This window comes from Anser cygnoides, chromosome 1, assembly GCF_040182565.1.
Source record: "Anser cygnoides isolate HZ-2024a breed goose chromosome 1, Taihu_goose_T2T_genome, whole genome shotgun sequence".
Taxonomy (NCBI): domain Eukaryota; kingdom Metazoa; phylum Chordata; class Aves; order Anseriformes; family Anatidae; genus Anser; species Anser cygnoides.
The window spans coordinates 192,328,838-192,342,839 of NC_089873.1; the positions used below are offsets into that span (position 1 = coordinate 192,328,838).

At 39.9% G+C, this 14,002-nt stretch overlaps 1 long non-coding RNA gene across 1 annotated transcript; it reads right to left on the minus strand.

Moving 5' to 3' along the window:
• Positions 1 to 3,662: 3,662 nt before the first annotated feature.
• On the minus strand, positions 3,663 to 13,129 carry LOC125183858 (uncharacterized). Its single transcript, XR_007166580.2, has 3 exons — positions 12,999 to 13,129; positions 9,091 to 9,210; positions 3,663 to 3,760 (listed from the first exon to the last, which is right to left on the minus strand). It is a non-coding gene; the product is annotated as an uncharacterized lncRNA (long non-coding RNA).
• Between the last annotated feature and the right edge of the window lie 873 nt (positions 13,130 to 14,002).

Sequence of the window (14,002 nt, forward strand, 5' to 3'; positions counted from 1 at the left end):
CTAGGAGACACTACTGACAAAGTACCATGAAAAATATCTGCTCTTTTTAAATTGAACTTGGGCTAGGAAATGAATGAATAAAAAGTAGATTAATGAACCAGAGTATCAAAAATATCACAGATTGTAAGAATATTTCATTTCTATAGTGGAAAGCCAGTGCTAAGTGAAAAACTTAATGCAATTCCAATCAAAATGTACCATAAAGAGCAGAACAGGCACTTTGGATCATCAATGGCTTGATTACAGGTACACAGATTACCTGAGTCAAGAACATAAAGGAAACAACAACAACAAAAAATGTTCTGCATGGTTGTTTCAACTAACTGGTGCTAAACCAAGTTAAACAGTATGTATCTCAGACATCTTCATGTAGTAATTAAGGCTACTAAAAGAGCTTACTCTCTTTTTCTCTAAAGAATCACACAAAAGGCAGACAGAAAGGACATGAAGATATATCTAACCCATCTTGATGCCCAAGGAGATCATGTCAACCACCCCTGGGAGATAGATATTTGATCAGCTCATTCAACAACCCTCTACTAATAGGTGTTCCTCCTCCTCCGCAGGCAATTATGTCCCTTGCTTTCCTTTCCTTGTTGTTTGGAAGCTTTTCCTAATGTCTAACCTAAATGTCTCCTGTCAAAGATTAAGCGTGTTACTCCTTGTCCTACTCTCACTTGACGTAAAGAATAGTTCATTTCTTTTGTCTTTTCTGCAAGTGTTATTAAAGACTGTTATCATGTCTTCTCTCGGGCTTTTCTTCTTTAGACTAAATAACCCTAATTCTTGTAAGGTGCCTGCATCCATCATATTTCCAAAGGCTCTGATTACTTCTTTGTACTTGCCCTGGAAGCTGTCCAATGCAAAGGCATTTTGTGTAAAAATCAGGTAACTTCCCCTGGACTGCAGGAACAAGTGACTGAGAAAGAACACAAGTTTATTAATGGATAGACAAGGTGACTGGCTCAGGAGACCAGTGCATATTTTGATAGCACCACCTTACATTTTCAGGTCAGTGATAAGTATTCAGTCTTGTAGGTGATTGCCCATCAAAGAAAATAAGAGACACCTGAAAATGTCAAACACAAAATAAGAGGTGCCTGAAAATGTCAAATGGCCTCTCACAAGCCAAAAAGTCCAGAGAAAAACAGTCCCTTTTCTGGAAATAGCTGTAAATGGAGATAAACCTCTTTCTGAATTCCTTTCTTCTCAGTTTTGCTGACTATCTTCACCTGCAAAAGTTTTGCAAATGAATTTCTATTGTGATTGCATTGTCATCTCTGGAAAATGGTGAGGTTACAGTTCTAAGATTTTAATGAAATAAACTGTGGATTTATAATAACATGATAGAGTTTCTTGCATTCTGTGCTTAATGACACCACCAAATTGCAGTAGCTCTGCTGATGTAGAGGCCTCTGATACAGTGGTATGGTAATAGCAGAGCCCCATCTACCCCATTTTCTTTTAAATTTTACCGTGAAATATGAAGTCAATTTAGAAACAGATAAATTATGTTCAAATAAAATCAAGTGACTGAGCAAATCACAAAATGAAATTCAGAGTTTAAGCTGAAGCACAAGAGGCTCCACCAGTTATGACTGTGTACTGCCAGGGTGTTTGTCCAGAGGGAAAGGTGAATTGGGTGCATTTATGGCAACATGTGATGGCCCTGCAAATCCACAGGTGTTCAATAATGCACAACGCAGAACTGGACCTTTTTTCTGAATTAAGCTTCGAGTTATAGCCTTGCCTCAGAAATTATTTCCTTGGTTTTGTTAGCACAGAGCCAGGCTCTATAGTAACTAAACACATCTCCCCTCTCAGTATTTTTACTTCCTTTTTATTTCCATAGTGATGGATTCTTGAGAATCCAGACCTGCCAGAGCATTAGCAAGTGATCCATGCTTTAAATATCTTCACTTTTAAAAAACAAGATGTGGTTGAAGACATTTAAAAAGGATTTGGGATAGGAAGACTTCTACCAAATCCAGTTGTTATGTACCACATTTGAAAAAGACCCTGATCTTTTGCTTTAAGTTGAAAATCTGCACTGAAAATATTTGAAAAAATCAGTTAAAATTTTAGTTGAATTTCAGAGTAACCACTATACTTTTCCCTATGTTGAGTATCACAAGGGCCTGGGAACTACAATAGAAATTACCAAGTAGGGTATGGTTGCACCTACATCAATAAATGAGGACTGGAGAGAACTGGCATGGTAGTGCAGAGTTGGTGGCTCTCTCTGTGGTTGTTTTAGACCACAACTGCTGGCTTTTCCAGACAGAAAGCCCAGGATTTCTTATTTTATTTTTTTTCTGGAGATGGTTTGTTGAGGCTTTATTTAATATACTTCTCACAGCTGTGCTTTGGCCTACAATGCTGCCTGATCCCCATCTCCATGAATAAATGGGGTGTTCAAATGAAATTCAAAACCCATCTCTCCAGAGGAAGACCTTGAAGATCACAATGTTTTAAAGCCTCTGCTTGTGTAAGTGAAAGAATTAGACGTGCTCTGGAGCAGGTGAATTACAACCTCTTAAATTGGTACCTGCTTTGGGAGGGACATATAGCTTAAACTTCAATACCCGCTTAGTGAAATGAAAGACATTCAGGCAACTGACAGTAGTTCTGTGCATGGTTCTTTAGTATAAAGTATTAGAGGGTGGTGAGGCCCTAAAACCGGTTGCCCAGAGAAGCTGCAGATGCCCCATCCCTGGAGGTGTTCAAGACCAGGTTGGACGAGGCTCTGGGCAACCTGATCTAGTGGGTGGCATCCCTGCCCATGGCAGGGGGTTGGAACTACATGACCTTTAAAGTCCCTTCCAACCCAAGTGGTTCTATGGGTGGTTCTATGGTATAAGTCAAAAACAGCAAAGTTTTGAAAGATTCCTGAGCAAATCTACAATCAATGCTTGCAGAATGTCTATTAGGCTGCCCTTGTGCATTTGTGTTTTTGTTTTTTTTTTTTTTCATTTTCTCTTTGACTAGAATCGAACGATGTATTGTTTACATTTTAAATGTGATTATTTGCAATTCATGCATCTTCTTTGCACTTTGCCCATCCATATCATGAGCTAAACCAAAGGAATTGTATTTTTCAAGACATCACTGCGTAATTGCTTGTGTTAAAGTACCAGACTATAACTGCTCTCTTTACTTGGCAGTCTGTCACTCTTACTTTACTGTTGTGCTTCTAATAAAACACTAAATATTTCACAACTTCAGAGCACTGATTACTCTCTACACAAATGCTAGTTCCTTTTAGTTTTTTTTTTCACTCCATTGCTTTTTAATTCAGGTATGACACTCCTGAACATGGAAATGAATGTCAGCTTTCTCACCACTTTTTACTGCATAGGAACACTTGATGTTTTACAAATGAATGCAAAATCAAGCATGCTAATAATTCCAGAAAACTGCTTACTTACTATTATCTGTTTGATATGATTCTAAACAAAAGGATATATCAAGTCATATGTTGAATAAGATATTAACCTGGCAATAAACAAAAACATCTCAACCGATTTCTCTGAGATAATCCTGGCTTTGAAAATTAAAATATAATTGCAATAATTATTTACTGCAGTAATTATCACTGAGTTAGGAGCAAGGAGAGTGGGGAGACAACATTTTCCAGCTTTTTATTCTGCCTAAATTTTAATACCTCTTAAATAGCGATTTTTTTCTTCGCCGGATTACCTCACCTTCAGGTTCACTAATTCACGGCTTGCTAGAGCCAGTGTGTGTCCTCCAGCATCATCTGCAGTTAAAACACAAATATCATTAGGCATTATCACCAGAAATAAGCACCAGAGGCCGAAGTTTTTGTCACAGATATGATATAATCTGCAAAGCTGGCCCTAAAGCTCTAGCTAGTCTTCAAATCAATGAAAGTATAGCTATTATTGTTCACTCTCCTTCTCCCATGAAATTAAAAGAACAGCATGATATAAGAAAACTTTCCTTACACTGGCTCTTTAAATACCATCTTTAATTATTAAAACTCCAAGAAAGGTCTTTCCAGGTTCATCTTTAAACATAAAGGCTAGCTCTCCACTGAACAACTTATGTGAAATGAAGAGTGAAAAGCATCCAGCAGGGAGCTGATTGCCTGTTCTTGATCTCCGCCATGTAGCTCCTAGGGTATGTTAAAAAGTCATAAGGGCTACCTTTAAATGTTAGACTGCAGCTGTCAGCCCAGCATGCTGCTATAGCCCAGCCCTGGTTCTTCCCTGTAACCTCCTGCCCACCTTCCCTCACACCAGGCAGCTGAAATGCAGATGGAGAGCCTGCAAAGCCAAGGGGTGGCCACGAAGGACAGTCTCCTCTTTACATCCTTAAATTTACCCTAGTAGAGATGCCCTGGTGCTGAGGGAGGTCTTCAGGCAGGGTCTGCTGCTGCCTCAGATAACCTGGACCTAAAGTCTTCTAAGGTTAGATGAATTTTACAGCGCCCACTTCTCTCCTCTGGAGGAGAGGAAAGGAAATAAAACTGTTAGGTATGGTCTGTGTTGGTAAGACAAAGCCCACACCAGGAAATATTTTCAGTTTGCCACATTTGTTCTAACACCTTGTCTACAAAAAAGATTTCCTCCTGACTCTGCACAAAGGAGCTCTTTAAGCATGGTGCTGAATCTTACAGAATGAAATGCAAGGTGAGGTGCCAGACCACTGAAGGTCCAAAAGCTCTTTACACAACCTGTAGGACATGAGGCTTGCCATTTTGGCCTATGTGCCAGCTTAGAGAGTTTTCTGCCTACATTTCCATCCCCTGATTATGATTATTAATAAAATAGTTGTCCATTCCCTTTTTATTTCTACTTTCTCAGAAAAGCTGGATACTGTTAGCAGAAAAAGATTTCAAAATGACTTTTCCAGTTTAAGTTAGTAGAGAACAAATAGTGAAAAAATAAGATGGAGAAGCAAAGGTGAGAAAAAGAGACATCTATTTAAATTTACATACACATATATTAATGCATTTATAGGGAAGAGCAGAGGTGTGCCACAAGGGGATGATGGGCTGAGCTGTTTGCCTCTCGTCTCTGATTAATTGCCTCAGTGTCAGGGAATTGGCCCATCCACATGTACCTGCCAGTTCAATTCTTTAAGTTTTCTGTCATCGCTTAACCACTGATCACCAGAGTGTCAAAAGCTGTTTAACCGTCACACGTGCTTGCACAAGTCTAGTTGAGAGACTACCAATAAATCCACCTGATTTTATTAATTATGCTGGTGACAGGCTCTAATCAAGGGTGGGGGCAGGAAAAAGTCTTACTTTAAGTACCTATAACCAGCAGTTTATATGTACACGGGCTATAAACATTTATGCTTCAGAGCACAAAGCTATGAGTGATGAAGCTTTGGAAGAACTTTCTTTTACAACCACTTATTTCATAATTGCTCAGTATAAAGTTTCTTGCCTTCTCCTCAGAATCCTCTTATTTGTGGAATCCGACAGAGTGTGCAACTTGGTGCAGCTCTAGCTGGAAGTGGTTGGAGATACACTGGGTATGTGATTTCTGTCATCTTGGGGCTCTTACAAATTTTTTTTTTCTGACTTAACAAAAAAAAATATATATATGGGTCTAGAATGGTAATATAGTTTCTTCATCACCTGATTTCAAATATTAAAAACTAGGCCAGTGGTAATAAGTAAACAGAGAAACCCAATGTACACTATGGTCTTGGCACGTTTTTATTTTCTTTACACTACCTTAAGTAAATGAAACAGTACTGAACTATGCTGTGAGCATAGTCTCACCAACTAATTAGCCAAAAGAAGATAGAAATGGCTGTATTGGATCAAACCAAAGGCCTAACATGTTTGTTGTTCTCTTGAATAGCAGCTAGGAATGGACACATGGGAAAAAACATTGGAACAAGCAAAGCATATAGTGAAATTTCCTGCATATACCTCTCCAAAAAAGACAGAGATTTTCCTTTTGTGCTTTTGTTGCAACAATAAAAGCTAGTTCCACTTTGAACTCATGTACATTGCAGTATCTACAGCAAATTCCTAAATTTAGCTGTGTGCTACTGGAATAATTGCCCTGTCCCTGCTTTTAATTTCCTACTCATTACGTTCATTCATTGCCTCCTAATCTGTGTCCTTAAGGAGTTACTTCAGTTTTCCTTCTCTGCATTGCTCGGGATTCAAAGAGCACCCACGACATCCCTGCTTTCCCAGGTGCCTCCTTCCCAGCCACCAGAGTCCCAGCCTCCCCAGTCATTCTTCAAACAGAGGCTGTTCCCCACCTTGAGGGAGCTTCATTATCCTTTCTGCCTTTTCACATTTTGCTACAGCCTTTTCCGAATGGGAGAAAATGAGAACTGCAAAGAATGTTTAAATACCTGGCACATCGCAGATGTATGCAGCAGCACTGAGACATCTCACCTTTGTTCTCTAGCCTTTTCTGAGTAGTTTCTGACATTCTGTTTAGCTTTTGGCCACTGTTAAGGTCTGAGCTGACATTTCCATAGAGACCTATTATGCCTCTAAGATCCCTTTGAAGGACAGTAATCTACATTTCAGAAACCCGCACTGTAGGTGTAAAGATAGTTTTCCTCATCTATACTTGTGTTTTTTTTTTGTTTGTTTGTTTGTTTGCCTAGTTAGCTGGAGCTGAACACTTTTTCCTTAGTCAGTCAGCATCAGTAAATCTTTCTGAAGCTCTTCCCCATAAGGCTGGTGCAGTGTTTCCAGGCTACAAGGCTCCTTTCCTGTCTCTCTTGCTCACAGCAGATTTTGGCTTCTTCTCTGATTGCAACAGCTCTGAACAAGTCACAGAAATCTTAAGGGTAGTGCCAAGCTGTGAAGTTTTGAAATAACTGAGCCACTGCTTCTTCCAACTCAGTTCTAAAGATATCTTTGAACTTCTTACATCCTATTTAAAAAAACACCACAAAGGTCTTCAGTATATTTTCCAAAATTTCCAGAGGACTTTGTTCTGCTACGTGGTGTTGTCAGTACAGAATTCTGGCAGAGGGTGTGCATGAAATAGTAAGTTTTGGAAAATAAAAGTCACAATAACTTGGAGAGAGCTCTGCAGGCAGTTCAGGAAAAAAATCAATGTTATCTTTGTTTTGAATGGGCATAATGAACAACAGCAGTAAGAGGAAAGTTATAGAAAGTATAGAAAGCATAGAAAAGATTGGCACACCTGTCTTAACAAACATTTGGCTCAAGCATAATACCTATAAAGTAGCATAAATGTAGCTAACATAGATTAACATATAAGATCAGTAAGGACTACCCAAAACTGAAATGATATCTCTGGTCATATAGGTTACCACATTTCCTTCAAAAAAGTATTATTGCTATCATCTCTGTCAGGAGTATGAGTCATTAAATTGCAGACGAAAGCAAGCATCAGACAGGCATGGGCTAAACTAGGGGTCACTTTGGTACTGGAAAACTCTGTTCTGACTTCTGATTTTTATACTCCTAGAAGGGTGCAGGGGATGGCATAATCTGGTTGCATTATTCAAAATACTGTAAGTGGATAAAATAGCCTGCATCTGTCTCTGATCTGAGGCTTTCAAGTTCATTTAAACTCAAAGCATTGCATGAATCAGGGAGAAGAAGCAAAAGCCTGCTGAATTAATCTGAATGCTGACTTCCAATATAACTGGGAATTATATCCCATCTCCTAATTTATTATCCCTTAAACCTTGCAGAAAGGTGGGCAGAAGATGATTAACCTGTGGAAGAAATTCAGTCATATAATAGTTTTTGTTGGAAGGGACCTTAAAGATCACCCAGTTCCAATCCCCCTGCCATGGGCAGGGACACCTCCCACCAGACCAGGTTGCCCAAAGGCCCTTGAGCAACAGTTGGCTTTCTGGGCTGCAAGCTCACATTACTAGCTCATGTCAAGCTTCTCGACAACCAACACCCCCAGGTCCTTCTCCTCAGGGCTGCTCTTAGTCCATTCTCCACCCAGCCTGCATTTGTCCCTGGGATTGCCCTGACCCAGGCCATGTTGAACCTTATGAAGTTCGCACAGGCCTAGCTCTCAAGCTTGTCCAGGTCCCTCTGGATGGCATCCCTTCCCTCCAGTGTGCTGACCGCACCACACAGCTTGGTGTCATTGGCAAACTTGCTGAAGGTGCACTCCATCCAACTGTTCATGTCGCAAAGATGTTAAACAGCACTGGTCCCAGTATCAACCCCCGAGGAATGCCATTCAATTACTTTTTCCCCCATTTGTTTCTATCTTTTTTCCCTGGTTACTGCAAAAGTACCAAAGAACATCTTTAACACCCAGAAATCCTCGCCTGCCTGTAATCAGTATGCCAGCTTTAATTGCAGCTTACTGACTGCCGTGAAGTGCTCATGTTACTTTTTGATAATTTATAAAATCACCATAGACATCTGGTGCTTTGAAAAGCCTTATGATGCACGGTGATTCCTTGTTTGCCATCAAAAACATCCTTATTAGGGAAAACAGTTTCTCCAGTGTTTCTGTTTGCATCCTCAGATGAACTGAAAAGACACCTGAGGCTGTCAATAAAGAACGTGATGAATTTCACTCCTTCCTCTTTATTTAAGTCAGAATGCTTTTGCACTTGTACTTACAGGGTATAAGTAATGGTGGTATATAAGTAAAAATGGGTTTATGCATTTACCAGTTTTCTGATGCCTAGAAACTTCTTAGTAATTGATTCAAAACCAATTCTATTATTTTATACCATTTACTACAGCACAATAGATTGCAACTTACTATACTAAAATTTCCCATCCAATATTTTCACCAGCCTGATTGTCAAAGACTTCTCTGAGCTCAAGAGTGTGGAGAGGAAGAAAAAGAAAGAAGGTATCTCCCAATTATTTTGTGTGCAACAGCTCGGATTCACAGAATTACACTCAAGACAGCACTATACATTGTTTGACTCAGTACTAGGTATTTCTATGGAAAATCCATTTTTTATTTTGAGAGAGCAAAGGAATAGTGACAGAAATACTAGGTTTCAAGAAAATAAATTACACCAAATTGTCAAAAGTTTGTTTTATCCTTAGAGAAAAAATGACTAGAGTTTCTCAAGTAGAAGTAGGAACCTTCTGAATGACTTAATAGAAGTTTTCTTTACCTCAGTAGATATGTGAGAGAGAGGTCCTGGATTGCTTGTTGACTTCCAAGAATCACCTCCTCCAGGCTCAAGAGCGGTTCATACCCATACACAATAAGTTAAGCAAACGTGGCAAGAGGCCTGCATGGATGAAAAAGAAGTTCCTGACTAAACTCAAACATCAGAAACAGAGCATATGAGAGGTGGAAGCAGGGAAGTGAGCAGGGTGGAATATAGAGACACTGTCTGAATGTACAGTTAGCATTCAGAAAGTCAAAGACTATATGAAGTTGAATCTGGGGAGGGACATCCACAGCTTCTCTGGGAAACCTTTTCCAGTGCCTTACCACCCTCATAGTAAAGAATTTCTTCCTTATATCTAGTCTAAATTTTTCCTCTTTTAGTTTAAAGCCATCCTCCCTTGTCCCATCACTACACAAATTGGTAAAGAGTCTCTCCCCATCTTCCTTGTAAACCCCCTTAAAGTATTGGAAGATTGCAGTCAGGTCACCCCACAGCCTTCTCTTCTCTAGGCTAAACTCCAACCCAACTCTTTCAGATCTTTCTTCATAGGAAAGGTGTTCCAGCCCTCTGATCATTTTTGTGTGCCATCTCAGGACCCACTCTTATAAGTCCGTAATGACCTCGATGACGGGACAGTGCACCCTAAGCAAGTTTGCACATAGAATCATAGAATCATTAAGCTTGGAAAAGACCTCCAAGATCATCTGGTCCAGCCATTACTCTACTACCAATGTCACCCACTAAACCATGTCCCTAAGCACCAGGCCCAACCCTTCCTTAAACACCCCCAGGGACGGTGACTCCACCACCTCCCTGGGCAACCCGTCCCAATGCCTGACTGCTCTTTCTGAGAATAAATGTCTCCTCATTTCCAACCTGAACCTCCTCTGGCGCAACTGGAGACCATTCCCTCCAGTTCTATCATTGGTTACCTGTGAGAAGAGGCTGACCCTGAGCTCCCCACACCTTCCTTTCAGGTAGTTGTAGAGAGCAATAAAGTCTCCCCTGAGCCTCCTCTTCCCCAGACCAAACCACCCCAGTTCCCTCAGCCGCTCCTCACAGGACTTGTGTTCCAGGCCCTTCACCAGCTTCGTAGCCCTTCTCTGGACACTCTCCAGGGCCTCAAGGCCCTTCTTGTAGTGAGGGGCCCCAAACTGAACACAGCACTCGAGGTGCGGCCTCACCAGAGCAGAGTACATGGGGACAATCACCTCCCTGCTCCTGCTGGCTACACTATTCCTGATACAAGCCAGGATGCCATTGGCCTTCTTTGCCACCTGGGCATACTGCCAGTTCATGTTCAAGCGAGCGTCAACCAGCACACCCAGATCCTTTTCCTTATGCAACAGTTTTTTTCTTGTGTCTTGATAATGTCCAACTTGCAAGGACAGTTAAGACGTATCTAGAAGAGCTGCTGGCTTCCAGGAATTTTTCCCTAGCAACCATTCCATCTGAAAATTATCACACATTTTTTTAGTCCTGGGATGCTTTTAATGTAATTGTCACAGAAAGGAGCACAGTCTTAGTGGACAGCATGGGTCACAGAGCAGGGATGATGTCTGTTTAAAGGCTGGAAACTATGGTTTTATTTCCTTTGACATTTGAAACATCTCACAAAACACTACTTGGAATAATAATAAAAAAAAAGTTCCAAAAAACGTGTTGGTAATCCGGGTTAAAGTACTGTGACAGTTCAGGCATTTTAGAGGAAAAGAAGACAATAAAAGAAGTGTTCTTCAACTCCATACTCATGCTTCTCCCTCCTTCCCTTCCCCACCCTCAAAAAATAAATCTATAATGTTTTTCTGTGCTAGAGATATCTGAGACAAGAAGTAGAGGCAACAAATCCTAAATGTACTCTAAAAGAGTATGTATTAGCCTTTTCCCCCTTTACTTACATGTACTTTTTCCACATTTTTTTAACTCTGACTTCAAGCACAGACTTGAAAGGCTGTTCAGTCTGATTTGTTATTCTGAACTGATAGAAACTCCTTGGATTTGGTTTCACTTTCTGGTTTTCAATTTGTTTTTCAATTCTTTTTGTACCACTGGAATTCTGAGTTCAAACAAAACAGATTCCTTGGAGAGAGATTCCCCTCAAGTCACTTTTCCTTACTTTAAAGACAAAATTACTGATTTTTACAAGCTTGCAAAACATCCATGAACCCATGTAATTTCACCACTTATCAAGCAAGGCCTGAACGTTGCAATGAAATTTGAAATTGGACTAAGTTTTAGGGATCCTGACCTGACCTGGTGTTGCACATAAACATAGTTTTGTTCATTACACCAGGGTATTTTTGTTGTCAGTAAAGCTTCACCACATTGCTAGTCACACTGCCGTAAACAGATGAAGTGTTGTCAATGTTTTTTGTTGTGTAAACTTCAAACACTAACTCAACTGATAACACGTGTTTGCTTCACTCATTCAGAACAGCTAGTGGAAGTTAGTCTTCCTATAACTCTGCCAAATCCAAATTTCCCCAAATTAAAGAAAAATAATTACATGAATGTGATCCTGAGCATTGAAAGCAAATGTTTGTCATGTAGTCAGCTAGCCTGTGCACTTACTCTAAAACAAATTACAAAAAAAAAAAAAAATGTGTAGCTGTTGTTTTTGGTCTGGCTCAGGCACTTTAATGGGATCTGAATAAGCAGCTTTTAAAGCTTAGAAATCTGCAGGCATCTCTTTCCCATCTCTCAAGGAAAAGTTTTATTTATGTTGCCAATAGCTACAATTACATATTGAAATTTCAAAAGGCAGCAATAGCTTTTCTGTGTAGTGTCCATTTCTTTACAATTAAACACATTTTTCTCATAGCCTCTCAAAAACAAAGTCCTATGTAAAAATATCAGCCATTCTGCTCTATATCTTCTCCATCGTGCCCTCTTTTACAAGTGCATATAACCTCCTTTTGCAGCACCAGCTTGAACCTGGATGAAGACTACCAGATTGAGCAGTGGAGCATGGCCTTCAGGCTGGGGTAGTGTGGTTTTAGATGGGGAGGAGAAAGCCTGAGAGAGTGGTAAGTCTGAACCTGATGATCCAAACTGCATTTACACTGTGAGCCTCATGCCCTGAGGAAGATGCTTCAGAAACCTGAAGCCCTGTTGTGACACTTTTTACTGGGATGCTGCTGCATGTTCAGTGTGCCCTTGGCTTGACTGATGGGCTGCTGTTGTAGCAGGACCTTTTGGGGGAATGTTACTACACAGGAACCTTAGCTCTTTTGGGACCTCTTTCTGCTTATGGGAATGCTGTCTGTCTGCAAACCCTTTCTTCCAAGGGCAAGCTGCATTTTATTAGATTTTGCCGTATTTCTAAACTGATGTATAAGAGCTTATACATTGTGAAGAAAATAGAAATACAAAGATGCGTCTTTGCTAGCCTGAGGATGTGATGCAACTGTGTTCATGGTCACAACAATGGAAAGTGCTCGGGTTCGAAGTGATGAAAAACAGTGTAAGAAGCAATGAGGAGCAGACTGTTGCTTGTAGAAATGCTGAAGTCAGTATTCAGCAGACCTTGTCGTAAATAGGAAGGTAAAGACAAAAGTTAACTGGGAGGTTTGTGAAAGGGTTGACAAGATCTTCAGACATATTCATCAGGCGAGGCCTTACAAGAGTGCTGTGTAAATATGAAAACTGCGAACTGAAGAATGCCATTTTCAATTTGCTGTTGCCACTCAGAGGTAATATTTTAGTGGAAGTTCTGTTTTACAGTAGAATAAAGCAGTAAGTGAGCAATTAGACAAAAGGATGATTACATTGTCTGGATGGCTCTACACCACTTAACTCCTGTAAAATATCTATCTATAAATGACTAGACCGATACAAATAAAACTGTAATAGAATAACAAATTTTACATGCAAAATTGAAGAATATTCCACAGTTTAAACTTTACCTTCAAAGTTGAGTGCAAGAGAACAGGGGGATAGCAAGTAGTGCGATAGTGCTCTCTGGTGGAAGTCGAGCAACATTTGCCTCATCAGGGGGTACCTTCAGCACAAAGATGATAAAAACGAATGTAAGCTGCCAGAAATCCTGTACCCTGCAGGCACAAAACATTTTCAAAGGGTAACAGGGTTAATGGTTAGCCCAGCACTTCTATGTCTGCACCTAATGGTCTCCTATTGTAGTGGAGAAGAGCAGAGGGGACTGAACAGGGCAGGGACATGTTTTGTAGATGAAAAGTTAAATTTTAGGCCTATATGTGACAGAATTTTCAAAATGTAGTCTTTCTGAGGCAGGGCATCAAAGAACAGGTCATACCCCTGCATTTGAAAGATTAGATATAGAGATATTCCCATGTATGTAGCTTCTATTTAGGAAAATTAGTAGTCAACATATAACCATAAAAAGACCTTACAGTTATTACTGCTCTAAAAGTATTCATAATTTTAATGAAAATGTGGAAAGGTGCTAGTCAAAAGTGATGTAAACTCTATTTATGCTGACATTTATTAGCAAGCACACTTCTGAAGTTTTGATTAAAAAAAGCAACCTTGGCTTTATCAGCAGGAAATATCCCACAGGAGACAAATAGGCTAAACGTACAAATCATAAATGTTAGATCAGAGACATATGTACATATGTAAGTTCTTCATGGAATTTATTTTAGAATACCTCTTAGCAGTAGTGCCTACAGGCAGCAAGTGAGATAGCTCAATGCCTCATTTCTGTTCAACTACAAAATAAAAAGATCTTTCCTGTGCCAAAGGGCTTAAATGCTAAGTAGAAAAGAGAAAAAGAGATAAGCATAAAGTAGTATTATCCCCTTTGACAGACTTGAAATTTAGGTATAAAGAGCCCAAGTCAGCAAAACACATAAGCACATGCTTAATTCTATTCAATTCTTGAAGTATTTTTATGTATTCTGCTGAATAGAAACAGCATTAAGCACATTCC